Consider the following 17,426-nt stretch of genomic DNA (forward strand, 5'->3'; position numbering starts at 1 on the left):
ATTGAGAGAAACGGCAAAAATTACAAAAATGGAAAAAATAACAAAATTACAAAAAGACCAAAATAACAAAAATGACAAAAATGACAAAAATGACAAAAATGCCAAAAATGACAAAAATGACAAAAATGACAAAAATGACAAAAATGACAAAAATGACAAAAATGACAAAAATGACAAAAATGACAAAAATGACAAAAATGACAAAAATGACAAAAATGACAAAAATGACAAAAATGACAAAAATGAGAAAAATGAGAAAAATGACAAAAATGACAAAAATGACAAAAATGACAAAAATGACAAAAATGACAAAAATGACAAAAATGACAAAAATGACAAAAATGACAAAAATGACAAAAATGACAAAAATGACAAAAATGACAAAAATGACAAAAATGACAAAAATGACAAAAATGACAAAAATGACAAAAATGACAAAAATGACAAAAATGACAAAAATGACAAAAATGACAAAAATGACAAAAATGACAAAAATGACAAAAATGACAAAAATGACAAAAATGACAAAAATGACAAAAATGACAAAAATGACAAAAATGACAAAAATGACAAAAATGACAAAAATGACAAAAATGACAAAAATGACAAAAATGACAAAAATGACAAAAATGACAAAAATGTCAAAAATGTCAAAAATGACAAAAATGACAAAAATGACAAAAATGACAAAAATGACAAAAATGACAAAAATGACAAAAATGACAAAAATGACAAAAATGACAAAAATGACAAAAATGACAAAAATGACAAAAATGACAAAAATGACAAAAATGACAAAAAATGACAAAAATGACAAAAATGACAAAAATGACAAAAATGACAAAAATGACAAAAATGACAAAAATGACAAAAATGACAAAAATGACAAAAATGACAAAAATGACAAAAATGACAAAAATGACAAAAATGACAAAAATGACAAAAATGACAAAAATGACAAAATTGACAAAAATGACAAAAATGACAAAAATGTCAAAAATGACAAAAATGACAAAAATGACAAAAATGACAAAAATGACAAAATTGACAAAAATGACAAAAATGACAAAAATGACAAAAATGACAAAAATGACAAAAATGACAAAAATGACAAAAATGACAAAAATGACAAAAATGACAAAAATGACAAAAATGACAAAAATGACAAAAATTACAAAAATTACAAAAATGACAAAAATGACAAAAATGACAAAAATGACAAAAATGACAAAAATGACAAAAATGACAAAAATGACAAAAATGACAAAAATGACAAAAATAACAAAAATGACAAAAATGACAAAAATGACAAAAATGACAAAAATGACAAAAATGACAAAAATGACAAAAATGACAAAAATGACAAAAATGACAAAAATGACAAAAATGACAAAAATGACAAAAATGACAAAAATGACAAAAATGACAAAAATGACAAAAACGACAAAAATGACAAAAATGACAAAAATGACAAAAATGACAAAAATGACAAAAATGACAAAAATGACAAAAATGACAAAAATGACAAAAATGACAAAAATGACAAAAATGACAAAAATGACAAAAATGACAAAAATGACAAAAATGAAAAAAATGACAAAAATGACAAAAATGACAAAAATGACAAAAATGACAAAAATGACAAAAATGACTAAAATGACAAAAATGACTAAAATGACAAAAATGACAAAAATGACAAAAATGACAATAATGACAAATTAACAAAAATGAGAGAAATGGCAAAAATTACAAAAATGGCAAAAATAAAAAAAAATTACAAAAATGACAAAAATGACAAAAAAAGACAAAAAGACAAAAATGACAATAATGACAAAAATTGCAAAAATGACAAAAATGACAAAAATGACAAAAATGACAAAAATGACAAAAATGACAAAAATGACAAAAATGACAAAAATGACAAAAATGACAAAAATGACAAAAATGACAAAAATGACAAAAATGACAAAAATGACAAAAATGACAAAAATGACAAAAATGACAAAAATGACAAAAATGACAAAAATGACAAAAATGACAAAAATGACAAAAATGACAAAAATGACAAAAATGACAAAAATGACAAAAATGACAAAAATGACAAAAATGACAAAAATGACAAAAATGACAAAAATGACAAAAATGACAAAAATGACAAAAATGACAAAAATGACAAAAATGACAAAAATGACAAAAATGACAAAAATGACAAAAATGACAAAAATGACAAAAATGACAAAAATGACAAAAATGACAAAAATGACAAAAATGACAAAAATGACAAAAATGACAAAAATGACAAAAATGACAAAAATGACAAAAATGACAAAAATGACAAAAATGACAAAAATGACAAAAATGACAAAAATGACAAAAATGACAAAAATGACAAAAATGACAAAAATGACAAAAATGACAAAAATGACAAAAATGACAAAAATGACAAAAATGACAAAAATGACAAAAATGACAAAAATGACAAAAATGACAAAAATGACAAAAATGACAAAAATGACAAAAATGACAAAAATGACAAAAATGACAAAAATGACAAAAATGACAAAAATGACAAAAATGACAAAAATGACAAAAATGACAAAAATGACAAAAATGACAAAAATGACAAAAATGACAAAAATGACAAAAATGACAAAAATGACAAAAATGACAAAAATGACAAAAATGACAAAAATGACAAAAATGACAAAAATGACAAAAATGACAAAAATGACAAAAATGACAAAAATGACAAAAATGACAAAAATGACAAAAATGACAAAAATGACAAAAATGACAAAAATGACAAAAATGACAAAAATGACAAAAATGACAAAAATGACAAAAATGACAAAAATGACAAAAATGACAAAAATGACAAAAATGACAAAAATGACAAAAATGACAAAAATGACAAAAATGACAAAAATGACAAAAATGACAAAAATGACAAAAATGACAAAAATGACAAAAATGACAAAAATGACAAAAATGACAAAAATGACAAAAATGACAAAAATGACAAAAATGACAAAAATGACAAAAATGACAAAAATGACAAAAATGACAAAAATGACAAAAATGACAAAAATGACAAAAATGACAAAAATGACAAAAATGACAAAAATGACAAAAATGACAAAAATGACAAAAATGACAAAAATGACAAAAATGACAAAAATGACAAAAATGACAAAAATGACAAAAAATGACAAAAATGACAAAAATGACAAAAATGACAAAAATGACAAAAATGACAAAAATGACAAAAATGACAAAAATGACAAAAATGACAAAAATGACAAAAATGACAAAAATGACAAAAATGACAAAAATGACAAAAATGACAATAATGACAAAAATGACAAAAAATGACAAAAATGACAAAAATGACAAAAATGACAAAAATGACAAAAATGACAAAAATGACAAAAATGACAAAAATGACAAAAATGACAAAAATGACAAAAATGACAAAAATGACAAAAATGACAAAAATGACAAAAATGACAAAAATGACAAAAATGACAAAAATGACAAAAATGACAAAAATGACAAAAATGACAAAAATGACAAAAATGACAAAAATGACAAAAATGACAAAAATGACAAAAATGACAAAAATGACAAAAATGACAAAAATGACAAAAATGACAAAAATGACAAAAATGACAAAAATGACAAAAATGACAAAAATGACAAAAATGACAAAAATGACAAAAATGACAAAAATGACAAAAATGACAAAAATGACAAAAATGACAAAAATGACAAAAATGACAAAAATGACAAAAATGACAAAAATGACAAAAATGACAAAAATGACAAAAATGACAAAAATGACAAAAATGACAAAAATGACAAAAATGACAAAAATGACAAAAATGACAAAAATGACAAAAATGACAAAAAAGACAAAAATGACAAAAATGACAAAAATGACAAAAATTACAAAAATTACAAAAATTGCAATAATGACAAAAATGACAAAAATGACAAAAATGACAAAAATGACAAAAATGACAAAAATGACAAAAGTGACGAAAATGACAAAAATGACAAAAATGACAAAAATGACAAAAATGACAAAAATGACAAAAATGACAAAAATGACAAAAATGACAAAAATGACAAAAATGACAAAAATGACAAAAATGACAAAAATGACAAAAATGACAAAAATGACAAAAATGACAAAAATGACAAAAATGACAAAAATGACAAAAATGACAAAAATGACAAAAATGACAAAAATGACAAAAATGACAAAAATGACAAAAATGACAAAAATGACAAAAATGACAAAAATGACAAAAATGACAAAAATGACAAAAATGACAAAAATGACAAAAATGACAAAAATGACAAAAATGACAAAAATGACAAAAATGACAAAAATGACAAAAATGACAAAAATGACAAAAATGACAAAAATGACAAAAATGACAAAAATGACAAAAATGACAAAAATGACAAAAAATGACAAAAATGACAAAAATGACAAAAATGACAAAAATGACAAAAATGACAAAAATGACAAAAATGACAAAAATGACAAAAATGACAAAAATGACAAAAATGACAAAAATGACAAAAATGACAAAAATGACAATAATGACAAAAATGACAAAAAATGACAAAAATGACAAAAATGACAAAAATGACAAAAATGACAAAAATGACAAAAATGACAAAAATGACAAAAATGACAAAAATGACAAAAATGACAAAAATGACAAAAATGACAAAAATGACAAAAATGACAAAAATGACAAAAATGACAAAAATGACAAAAATGACAAAAATGACAAAAATGACAAAAATGACAAAAATGACAAAAATGACAAAAATGACAAAAATGACAAAAATGACAAAAATGACAAAAATGACAAAAATGACAAAAATGACAAAAATGACAAAAATGACAAAAATGACAAAAATGACAAAAATGACAAAAATGACAAAAATGACAAAAATGACAAAAATGACAAAAATGACAAAAATGACAAAAATGACAAAAATGACAAAAATGACAAAAATGACAAAAATGACAAAAATGACAAAAATGACAAAAATGACAAAAATGACAAAAATGACAAAAATGACAAAAATGACAAAAATGACAAAAATGACAAAAATGACAAAAATGACAAAAATGACAAAAATGACAAAAATGACAAAAATGACAAAAATGACAAAAATGACAAAAATGACAAAAATGACAAAAATGACAAAAATGACAAAAATGACAAAAATGACAAAAATGACAAAAATGACAAAAATGACAAAAATGACAAAAATGACAAAAATGACAAAAATGACAAAAATGACAAAAATGACAAAAAATGACAAAAATGACAAAAATGACAAAAATGACAAAAATGACAAAAATGACAAAAATGACAAAAATGACAAAAATGACAAAAATGACAAAAATGACAAAAATGACAAAAATGACAAAAATGACAAAAATGACAAAAATGACAAAAATGACAAAAATGACAATAATGACAAAAATGACAAAAAATGACAAAAATGACAAAAATGACAAAAATGACAAAAATGACAAAAATGACAAAAATGACAAAAATGACAAAAATGACAAAAATGACAAAAATGACAAAAATGACAAAAATGACAAAAATGACAAAAATGACAAAAATGACAAAAATGACAAAAATGACAAAAATGACAAAAATGACAAAAATGACAAAAATGACAAAAATGACAAAAATGACAAAAATGACAAAAATGACAAAAATGACAAAAATGACAAAAATGACAAAAATGACAAAAATGACAAAAATGACAAAAATGACAAAAATGACAAAAATGACAAAAATGACAAAAATGACAAAAATGACAAAAATGACAAAAATGACAAAAATGACAAAAATGACAAAAATGACAAAAATGACAAAAATGACAAAAATGACAAAAATGACAAAAATGACAAAAATGACAAAAATGACAAAAATGACAAAAATGACAAAAATGACAAAAAATGACAAAAATGACAAAAATGACAAAAATGACAAAAATGACAAAAATGACAAAAATGACAAAAATGACAAAAATGACAAAAATGACAAAAATGACAAAAATGACAAAAATGACAAAAATGACAAAAATGACAAAAATGACAAAAATGACAAAAATGACAAAAAATGACAAAAATGACAAAAATGACAAAAATGACAAAAATGACAAAAATGACAAAAATGACAAAAATGACAAAAATGACAAAAATGACAAAAATGACAAAAATGACAAAAATGACAAAAATGACAAAAATGACAAAAATGACAAAAATGACAAAAATGACAAAAATGACAAAAATGACAAAAATGACAAAAATGACAAAAATGACAAAAATGACAAAAATGACAAAAATGACAAAAATGACAAAAATGACAAAAATGACAAAAATGACAAAAATGACAAAAATGACAAAAATGACAAAAATGACAAAAATGACAAAAATGACAAAAATGACAAAAATGACAAAAATGACAAAAATGACAAAAATGACAAAAATGACAAAAATGACAAAAATGACAAAAATGACAAAAATGACAAAAATGACAAAAATGACAAAAATGACAAAAATGACAAAAATGACAAAAATGACAAAAATGACAAAAATGACAAAAATGACAAAAATGACAAAAAAGACAAAAATGACAAAAATGACAAAAATGACAAAAATTACAAAAATTACAAAAATTGCAATAATGACAAAAATGACAAAAATGACAAAAATGACAAAAATGACAAAAATGACAAAAATGACAAAAGTGACGAAAATGACAAAAATGACAAAAATGACAAAAATGACAAAAATGACAAAAATGACAAAAATGACAAAAATGACAAAAATGACAAAAATGACAAAAATGACAAAAATGACAAAAATGACAAAAATGACAAAAATGACAAAAATGACAAAAATGACAAAAATGACAAAAATGACAAAAATGACAAAAATGACAAAAATGACAAAAATGACAAAAATGACAAAAATGACAAAAATGACAAAAATGACAAAAATGACAAAAATGACAAAATGACAAAAATGACAAAAATGACAAAAATGACAAAAATGACAAAAATGACAAAAATGACAAAAATGACAAAAATGACAAAAATGACAAAAATGACAAAAATGACAAAAATGACAAAAATGACAAAAATGACAAAAATGACAAAAATGACAAAAAATGACAAAAATGACAAAAATGACAAAAATGACAAAAATGACAAAAATGACAAAAATGACAAAAATGACAAAAATGACAAAAATGACAAAAATGACAAAAATGACAAAAATGACAAAAATGACAAAAATGACAAAAATGACAAAAATGACAATAATGACAAAAATGACAAAAAATGACAAAAATGACAAAAATGACAAAAATGACAAAAATGACAAAAATGACAAAAATGACAAAAATGACAAAAATGACAAAAATGACAAAAATGACAAAAATGACAAAAATGACAAAAATGACAAAAATGACAAAAATGACAAAAATGACAAAAATGACAAAAATGACAAAAATGACAAAAATGACAAAAATGACAAAAATGACAAAAATGACAAAAATGACAAAAATGACAAAAATGACAAAAATGACAAAAATGACAAAAATGACAAAAATGACAAAAATGACAAAAATGACAAAAATGACAAAAATGACAAAAATGACAAAAATGACAAAAATGACAAAAATGACAAAAATGACAAAAATGACAAAAATGACAAAAATGACAAAAATGACAAAAATGACAAAAATGACAAAAATGACAAAAATGACAAAAATGACAAAAATGACAAAAATGACAAAAATGACAAAAATGACAAAAATGACAAAAATGACAAAAATGACAAAAATGACAAAAATGACAAAAAAGACAAAAATGACAAAAATGACAAAAATGACAAAAATTACAAAAATTACAAAAATTGCAATAATGACAAAAATGACAAAAATGACAAAAATGACAAAAATGACAAAAATGACAAAAATGACAAAAGTGACGAAAATGACAAAAATGACAAAAATGACAAAAATGACAAAAATGACAAAAATGACAAAAATGACAAAAATGACAAAAATGACAAAAATGACAAAAATGACAAAAATGACAAAAATGACAAAAATGACAAAAATGACAAAAATGACAAAAATGACAAAAATGACAAAAATGACAAAAATGACAAAAATGACAAAAATGACAAAAATGACAAAAATGACAAAAATGACAAAAATGACAAAAATGACAAAAATGACAAAAATGACAAAAATGACAAAAATGACAAAAAATGACAAAAATGACAAAAATGACAAAAATGACAAAAATGACAAAAATGACAAAAATGACAAAAATGACAAAAATGACAAAAATGACAAAAATGACAAAAATGACAAAAATGACAAAAATGACAAAAATGACAAAAATGACAAAAATGACAAAAATGACAAAAATGACAATAATGACAAAGATGACAAAAATGACAAAAATGACAAAAATAAAAAACATAACAAAAATGAAAAAAATGACAAATATGACAAAAATTACAAAAATGACAAAAATGACAAAAATGACAAAAATGACAAAAATGACAAAAATGACAAAAATGACAAAAATGACAAAAATGACAAAAATGACAAAAATGACAAAAATGACAAAAATGACACAAATGACAAAAATGACAAAAATGACAAAAATGAGAAAAATGACAAAAATGACGAAAATGACAAAAATGACAAAAATGACAAAAATGACAAAAATGACAAAAATGACAAAAATGACAAAAATGACAAAAATGACAAAAATGACAAAAATGACAAAAATGACAAAAATGACAAAAATGACAAAAATGACAAAAATGACAAAAATGACAAAAATGACAAAAATGACAAAAATGACAAAAATGACAAAAATGACAAAAATGACAAAAATGACAAAAATGACAAAAATGACAAAAATGACAAAAATGACAAAAATGACAAAAATGACAAAAATGACAAAAATGACAAAAATGACAAAAATGACAAAAATGACAAAAATGACAAAAATGACAAAAATGACAAAAATGACAAAAATGACAAAAATGACAAAAATGACAAAAATGACAAAAATGACAAAAATGACAAAAATGACAAAAATGACAAAAATGACAAAAATGACAAAAATGACAAAAATGACAAAAATGACAAAAATGACAAAAATGACAAAAATGACAAAAATGACAAAAATGACAAAAATGTCAAAAATGACAAAAATGACAAAAATGACAAAAATGACAAAAATGACAAAAATGACAAAAATGACAAAAATTACTAAAATTACAAAAATTGCAATAATGACAAAAATGACAAAAATGACAAAAATGACAAAAATGACAAAAATGACAAAAATGACAAAAATGACAAAAAATGACAAAAATGACAAAAATGACAAAAATGACAAAAATGACAAAAATGACAAAAATGACAAAAATGACAAAAATGACAAAAATGACAAAAATGACAAAAATGACAAAAATGACAAAAATGACGAAAATGACAAAAAATGACAAAAATGACAAAAATGACAAAAATGACAAAAATGACAAAAATGACAAAAATGACAAAAATGACAAAAATGACAAAAATGACAAAAATGACAAAAATGACAAAAATGACCAAAATGACAAAAAATGACAAAACATGACAAAACATTACAGAACGAGGAAGAACGACCTTAATGGGTTAAATTTCCATAAAAATGAGAAAAACATAACAAAAATGACATAATATTAATAATTTTACAAAATTTTCAAAAAAAATAAAATAACAAAAATATCAAAAATTACAAAATATATAAAAAAAAATTTGGAAATTTTAAAAAGACTTTCAATTGCAAAATTCACGAACTTAAAAAAATTATAAAAATTCCAAATTTTATAAATAATAAAAATATAAATTCTATTTTAATGGTACACTTAAATGTAATGATAACGAAAATTTTAAAAATATCGACAAAATTAATGCAACGAAAACGTTAAAATAAGAATGATTTGGTTTTTGATTTCAAAACCGTGTTCTTTATTTATTAAGAACCGTGAATTTTTTGTTTGAAATTAATTTTTACGGCCTTATCGATGGATGTTAAGTTCTCATAGTGAGAACATTTCAAATTTTGAAAATTATAGATGGATAGAAGAAGATTATAAGAGAATTTGAGGTGTCAATTATCAAAATGTTGAATTTTGAATTGGAAATCGGTTTGTGCATGAAATCAAACTTGAATTACGAGTTCTAAAAATAAATGTTTTATATTTTCCCTGAATTTGAAATGCAAACCAATTTTTGAGCGTATTTGTTCATTACTTTACCGTCTCAGAATTCTATTTAGTAAACTGAATGCAAGTTTTGAATCATAACATTTTAAAATTTTAACCCGCTGGTAAATTACAAAAATTACATCTTGGATCTGTGGTATCGTGCTCGCAGCAAACAAGAAAATTTATTAATCATGTTTCCATTTCAAGAAAACATTTTGACAGCAAAGCGATAACTCAGCTGTCAGTGTCAAATCGAACTGATCGTTGTTTTGTCATCATCATCATTTTCGGGTGAACACACGCACACCAACGCAAAAACTCCGAAAAATCGTCGTCGCTTTTCAACGAACAAACTGCTGTGATGATTTTCTTTGCTACAGTCGCAGTCAGTGTTAGCGCAAACGACGACGACGGGAAAATTCTGTGTGCAGCCAGTCAGCTTTTTCGGGACAGAGTGAAAATTATTATCATTCATTCAGTTTTAAACTTTGGTGGATAGGTCGCTCCCTTCCCGTGGAATATTCTGGGTAAACGGAAGATTTGTTTTCTCGTTGGTAGGGAATCCGGAATAGTTGGTGAATCTGTGAATCGATGCAAGTTTGGAAGATTGGGCGATTTGGCCAATAAATAATTGCTCGAGCAAATTTGGTTTCTGTGTGTGCTGTGGCGGGAGGAAAAGAGCAAAAAAAGTTGGTGCGTTGGAGCTGTCGAATGGTTTCGCGAATTCGCAACCGAAAGAGGAAGATAAAAGGCCAAATTTACTGAGAAACAAAAAAACGAGATCGAGTTGAATCGTTTCTTTCTGCGGAAGGATTTTGGGGCTACGCCACCGCAGGTTTTTTTTCGAGGAAAATCGTGAAGAACGAAGAAAAATATGTAGATGGTGATAATCATGGGGAAAACCTTTGCCAGTCGCTTGTGTCCCGAGTTTATGAAATCCATTGAAGCTTCTTTGTGGCAAACGGCCCACCACTGAATGTCCACAGAATATTATCATTAAAATTTATTGCCATTATCTGTCTGCCCCAACTGAAGAGCTACTCTAGCTAGATAGCATCCGGGACATCCAGAAGGTGTTCTGTCTGGAAGCGGGATTAAAAAATTTCTGTCCAATAAAGTGTTCTGGACTGTTACCAACTGGTAGTTATCAAAATTGAACTGTGGAAGCCAGAATAAGTGAAGTTAGAGTGATTAATCGGAATACAAAATAATTTGGTACCTAGTATCTGTGAGGGAGTGTATGGTAGATTGTGGAAAAAAGAGGAAAACCCCCTACGTTGGTCTGTCTGGTCGATTTCCATTCATGCATTGAGCTGAGTGGGTTTCGGTTCTGTTTAGAAGGAGTGAACAAATATAACATAAACGGCACCAGCCATTCAGTCATTTGGAGACCTAACAGTGTATAATCCATTTGGTGCAACGTTCAAACAATAACAAGTAAGGCCACCTTGTGCAGCAAACAGTTCGCTGGGAGTTGGATCCGAGTAATAAAAAAGCGACTAAGAAGTAAACCCTCGGTTCGGAATTAATTAAGGTAGGTTCTGTTTTTTTGTTTATTTGTTACCCAGACTCTAAGATCAGAGTTTGTTCCGGCTGACGATACTTAATCGCTGAAGAAAAAAACAAACAAACCATACATAATTCTAGTTTGAAAACATTTACAGCTTTTGTTAAGTAAGATTCGCCACTCGTAACAAGTCAACCAAAACTTGTTTCTGGTTTTTGTAGAGATGAGATGAAGGATATGCAGAAGATCCATCAAATTTAATAAAAATAGTTGTATTCGACATCTCTTCACTGAAGATAAATAAAATGAAATAAATTTCTTTTTCAACGTTTGTTATTTTGGCAATACTAGGCCAAACAAACAAAACAAAGTCAGTCATTGATCTAATCTTGTGAGCGACAGACGTGGCTGAGTGAAACTATGAATTGAGAATCGTAAAATTACGACAGTTTTATAAATTTAAAATTTCAGCAGATATGGAAAATACCTTGGATACTTTGAAATCTGATTTTTTAATTCCGATCTCAAATTACAGATATCTGATTTTTTTTTATTTTGATTCCTGATTCTGAATTCTGATATTCCATTTTAGGATTTCAAATTAAGATTTAAAATTTTTGATTTCTGATTTCCGATTTCTGATTTCGATTTTTTTTTCTGATTTCTGAATCGTGGTTTCTGATTTCAGACTTTGTTTCGTTTTTGCTTCATTGTTTTTTTTTTTTGTAATTCTTATTTCTACTTTTATCTCGGAATTTTAATTCCGACTGTTGATTTCAATTTTTGATTCTTAATTATCATTTTGATTTCAACATCTATTTTTTTTCAATTTTTCAGTTTACAATTTCATGTTTCCGATTCTTGATATATGACTTTTGATTTTTGATCTATAAATCTAATTCTTGTTCCTGTTTTTTTTTGTTTTCCTTTTCTTTACATTTTGAAAACTGTTTTTTTTATTTATGTTTCCTGTTTTTCTCAAGTTTTGTTCTTTCATTTTTTCTTTTTTCAATATAATTTTTTTTTAAATTTCTTTTTTATTTGATTTAAAATTTTCAAATTTGTTGTTTACGATTTTTTAATTTTTTATTTTCTTCAATTTTTGCCTTTTGATTCAATTTCAATTTTTCAATTTCAATTTGATATTTTTGCTTCCTCGATTATTTATGTTAGATTTTCAATTTTTTTTTAAGTATTCATTTTTTATCTTTGATTTTTAGTTTAAATTTTAAATTTTGATTTTCCGTACCCTAAGTTGCAATGGGTTAACGGCTGCGGTGTGTATGTTTGTGAAAATGATGGATCAACCCATCATTTTCCTGACAGTGTCGTTACACACAATCTTGTTAAACATGGTGTCATAATATGGCCTAAATTAGAAGAGGAGCTGGACATCTTTATTTAGTTTAAATTCAGCAGTAGGTTCAAAGATGTCTATTTTTTTTTTCATGATCCATGTTGATAAGATGAATGGGAGTTGAAACACTTGCCCTCCCTTCCGCAGAACAATCGCAACATTTGGTAGTGAAAGTATCACAATTTACCACAATAAAAGTGGATACTTTCAATAGGGCATAATTCGTTTGGTTAGGTAGTTAGATGGTTTAGTCTTGTAGAATTAAAAATAGAGAAAACGTGTGAAAAGTATTACGATATTAGGTAAAGGTTATGGTATTCGCCTCCCCAATGCTCTAGTAAGTGTGTATTTGCGGTTTATGAATTTCGTTGGCTTATTCTTAAATCAAGCATTTTACAAGAACTAGAGGCTCATTGGATGGGAATGCTGTTGTTGGAAAATGTTATATTTCATTTGGTAAGACGTTCTTTTGCTTTTTATTTAATTATTAATATTTAGCAAATCTTTACGTTTTTCGGTTTAGTTTGAAATTCATCTATGGAAGTATATATTAGAATGTACGGTTTTGAAGAATAACAATGAGTAGGTAGTCCTAATTACTGATTTCGGGCATTTTACAATAGGCATGCGGTATATTTTAATAGAACCCCTATGTAGATTTTTTGTAAATTATGATGGATTTTAACATTCAACTATGTGAGGTAGGTAGGGTACGGTAAGATGTGCTCTTATATCCATATTCTGGTAAATTTTCATGATTTTGTGATGTTGTGATAGGAATAAGGTAGCTTACTTCTACTATTAATTTGAGCTAGAATTTTTATTAGTTTGAAATAGGCTTGCTCCAAAAAGCAAAACAAACTCTCACATCCATATTTTGGTAAAATAGTATGATTAGCAATGAAATGGAAAAACTCTAAAAAGAAAAACAAAAATTTCAAAATTTAGAAAATGAAAGGCAAAAAATTAGGGAAAACAGCAAATAACACTTCAATTACTTCATGCAAGAACTAATTCCTTCCTTTATATTTCTCTTTCCTCTCCTTTTCTCTTTCTTTTATTTTCATATACCCCTGCGCATACGATTCGGAGTCATATGATGACTGGACCCCGAGACAACTATCACGAAACCCATCACACATACCAGTGGAATTGGGGCGGAGACACGAAGCAGACGTTCAACAGACGACGACGAAGGAAGGAAAAACATATAAGATAAGTCAAAATGATTCCTTTAATAACACAAAAATTAAATGTAGTTAGATGCGTGGGGAGTATGCAGAGGCCAGTCTCGAACCCGCCCATGTCCTTCCTCCAACTGGTATCGGGAGGGGTTGGTTTATTATCTTGAACTGCATTTTATCCATATTCCATGGATATAATGAAGTGCTTGATGGTTTAACCAACGTCTCAAGATCGCTTACTATTCTACGCTGCCTTCTCTAAACTTTAAATTTTCTTCTCCAAACTATTCTAATTTTCATTTCCAGCGTCAGCTCCCCGAGCTATTTAAACGCCATAAAAAAAAAAAAAAAAAAAATTTAAATTTTGATTTTTGATTTTATGGAGCGCTGCTGATGTGGTCTAATGGATAGGCTGGCGAGAGTCTGGTAACCCAGGCGATGGGTTCGATTCCCGGTATCGGCAAGAAAAACTTTTGGGTTCGAATCCCATAAGTTGCCGACAGGTGAGATGCTTGGGGAGTAAGTAGAGGCCAGTCTCGAACCCACCCTTGTCCTTCCTTCAACTGGTATCAGGAGGGGTTGGTTTATTATCTTGAACTGCATTCTGACCATATCCAGCCGGAATGAATATAATGAAGTGCATGATGATCTAACCAACGTCTCATGATCGCTTACTATTCTACTCTACTTTAAAATTTTCTTCTCCAAACTATCTCTAATTTTCATTTCCAGCGTCAGCTCCCCGAGCTATTTAAACGCCACAAAAAAAAAACAATGTCACTTAAATTTTTGGAACAATCTTTGAAAATATCATATTTGTTTCTTTTCTTAGTATTTGGGACGTAAGATCAGTTTTTTAATAGAAAAACAAATCGATAACAGTCGACAAGAACCGCTAAAAACATAAGTTTGTTAGTTAATATCTGTTTTATTTAAAATAAAAATTAAGCGAAAAAAATCTGACAAATCGTTAAAATGTCACTCATCATTTTATTATAAACTTTGTTATTTTGTTTTAATGAAAAAAAGTATCAAATATACCATCAAATACACTGCCGTTGGAAGCATAATTGCCACATATATGTTACAAAAAGGCAAAACGAGAAAAACGCGATCAAAGTTTCATAAAAAGATTTTGTTGTTAATACACATTTTCGCAATATACTTTTTTGACTTCAATACCGAAGATCACTAAAGTATACTTCTATCATTTGAGAATCGATTAAACTTTTTCGAAAATGATCTATTTTTTCAATGAAAAACCGTGTGTCACAATTTTGCCGCGAAATTCTACGAATAGTCGAAAAATGGAGGCATAATTGTCACACCACCAACATTTTCCAGTAGTCGTTTGGTTTGAAATTTTTTGAGCGGCGCTTGTGTTTGATTCATGAATGGTACACGGTGTGCCAAAATACGTTATTAAAAAATAAAAATGACCACCAAAACGGCATTCGGCATTCGAAAGATATAGTATTCAGGCATCCATCCTGAAAATTTGGAAATGTTTCATTGGGCTTTTTTGAAATTAGAGCGATTTTAAAATTTTAAGTCAATTTGCATTAGATTTCCAATGGGGTTTTTCGACCTTATGTTCTATGACCATGGATTATTCTGACTACATATTTTATGACAATCACCCAGTTCAATGACTTTATAGAAAATTTCATGCCCGACAACTTTTTCGAATAATGGAAAAAAATTGAGATGATCCTGAAAAGTTATTGGCAATTTTTTAAAACTTTATTAGACTGATTGAAATTTTTCCATGTTTTTGAAGATTTTTTTTTCAATTCAGCTTCACTAAAAAGCGAATATCTTTCCAGGCGTAGTTTGAATCGTTTTTGGGTCTTCGATAAAGTTGTTTTGGATAGAATTTTCAGCACAAATGTGTATGTTATAGTAGATGTATGGGTAATAGTCATCATACGAGCAAGCTTCTACTGTTTAACAAAAAGAGAAAAGGTTTTGACAGCTAGATTAGTTCTATTTTTTGTTGTTGTTGACGTAGGAACTACAAACTGATGCCTGACATTATTGAAAGCGCATTTTTTTTATTTAGGATCTCATAGGCAGACGCATCCAGGTAAGGTGAAAATGTGTTCACAAACTTTATATAGATCACATAACGCTAATCGCCACGTCGTATGTGCATTATGCATTTCAAAATAAAGTTGTATGCGAAAGATAACAGAAGGTCAAAAGGAGGTCATCAGTGCTAGCTTAATAAGTCGTTTTAAAAGTCGTGAAGCATATTACCCTGACGTTCTTTGCAATACTTGTCGAGTTGTCTGCAATCAATACGCTGCAGGCAATTTTAAACGAAAAAAAAAACAATGCATACATATTTTAAATATGATATTTATGATATTTAACAGTGATAAATATCACCGTAGAAAAAGTTAGCCCATTTTTGAAGCCTTATAACTTCTTTATCTTAACTCTTATCGATATGCAGTCTTGGGATGAAATATTTTTCATAGTTTAGACTTTAAAAAACCCGGTTTTGAAAGAAATCGGTCGACGGGAACCAAAGTTATTGATAAAAAAAATGGTTTTTCATGTTTCTCCCGAACAATATGTCTAAAAATCTCATACAAACTTCAGGCTCGATGAGCGGTCCCTTCCCGTGATCCGATCTGGCCCAAATTTGGCATGAGGTCTTGTACTATGCCTAGGATCAATTTTAGCCTGCAGCGCATAACATTTCACAGGTTTTAAATTTTCCATACAAATTTGGGGCAGTCTAAGCAACACCTTTTGTTTGCTTTTCTTATGGCAGGTCTTTTATGTGAATATGTATGCACTGATATTTTTCGTTCAAAATTGCCTGCAGCGTATTGATTGCAGACAACTCGACAAGTATTGCAAAGAACGTCAGGGTAATATGCTTCACGACTTTTAAAAGGACTTATTAAGCTAGCACTGAAGACCTCCTTTTGACTTTCTGTTATCTTTTGCATACAACTTTATTTTGAAATGCATAATGCACATACGACGTGCACGGTAACCAAAGTTACTCTAATCTGTATAAAAATCCATACA

General features: G+C 27.0%; 1 protein-coding gene across 1 annotated transcript in view; it reads left to right on the forward strand.

The window, feature by feature from the left end:
• Positions 1 to 10,702: 10,702 nt before the first annotated feature.
• The window catches only part of LOC129748896 (serine-rich adhesin for platelets), a 316,501-nt gene continuing 309,777 nt past the window's right edge, over positions 10,703 to 17,426 (forward strand). The window contains exon 1 of the mRNA XM_055743680.1: positions 10,703 to 11,867. The gene's annotated coding sequence lies outside the window, so the exon portion shown is untranslated. The remainder of the gene's footprint in view (positions 11,868 to 17,426) is intronic.

Source organism: Uranotaenia lowii, chromosome 2, assembly GCF_029784155.1.
Source record: "Uranotaenia lowii strain MFRU-FL chromosome 2, ASM2978415v1, whole genome shotgun sequence".
Lineage (NCBI taxonomy): Eukaryota > Metazoa > Arthropoda > Insecta > Diptera > Culicidae > Uranotaenia > Uranotaenia lowii.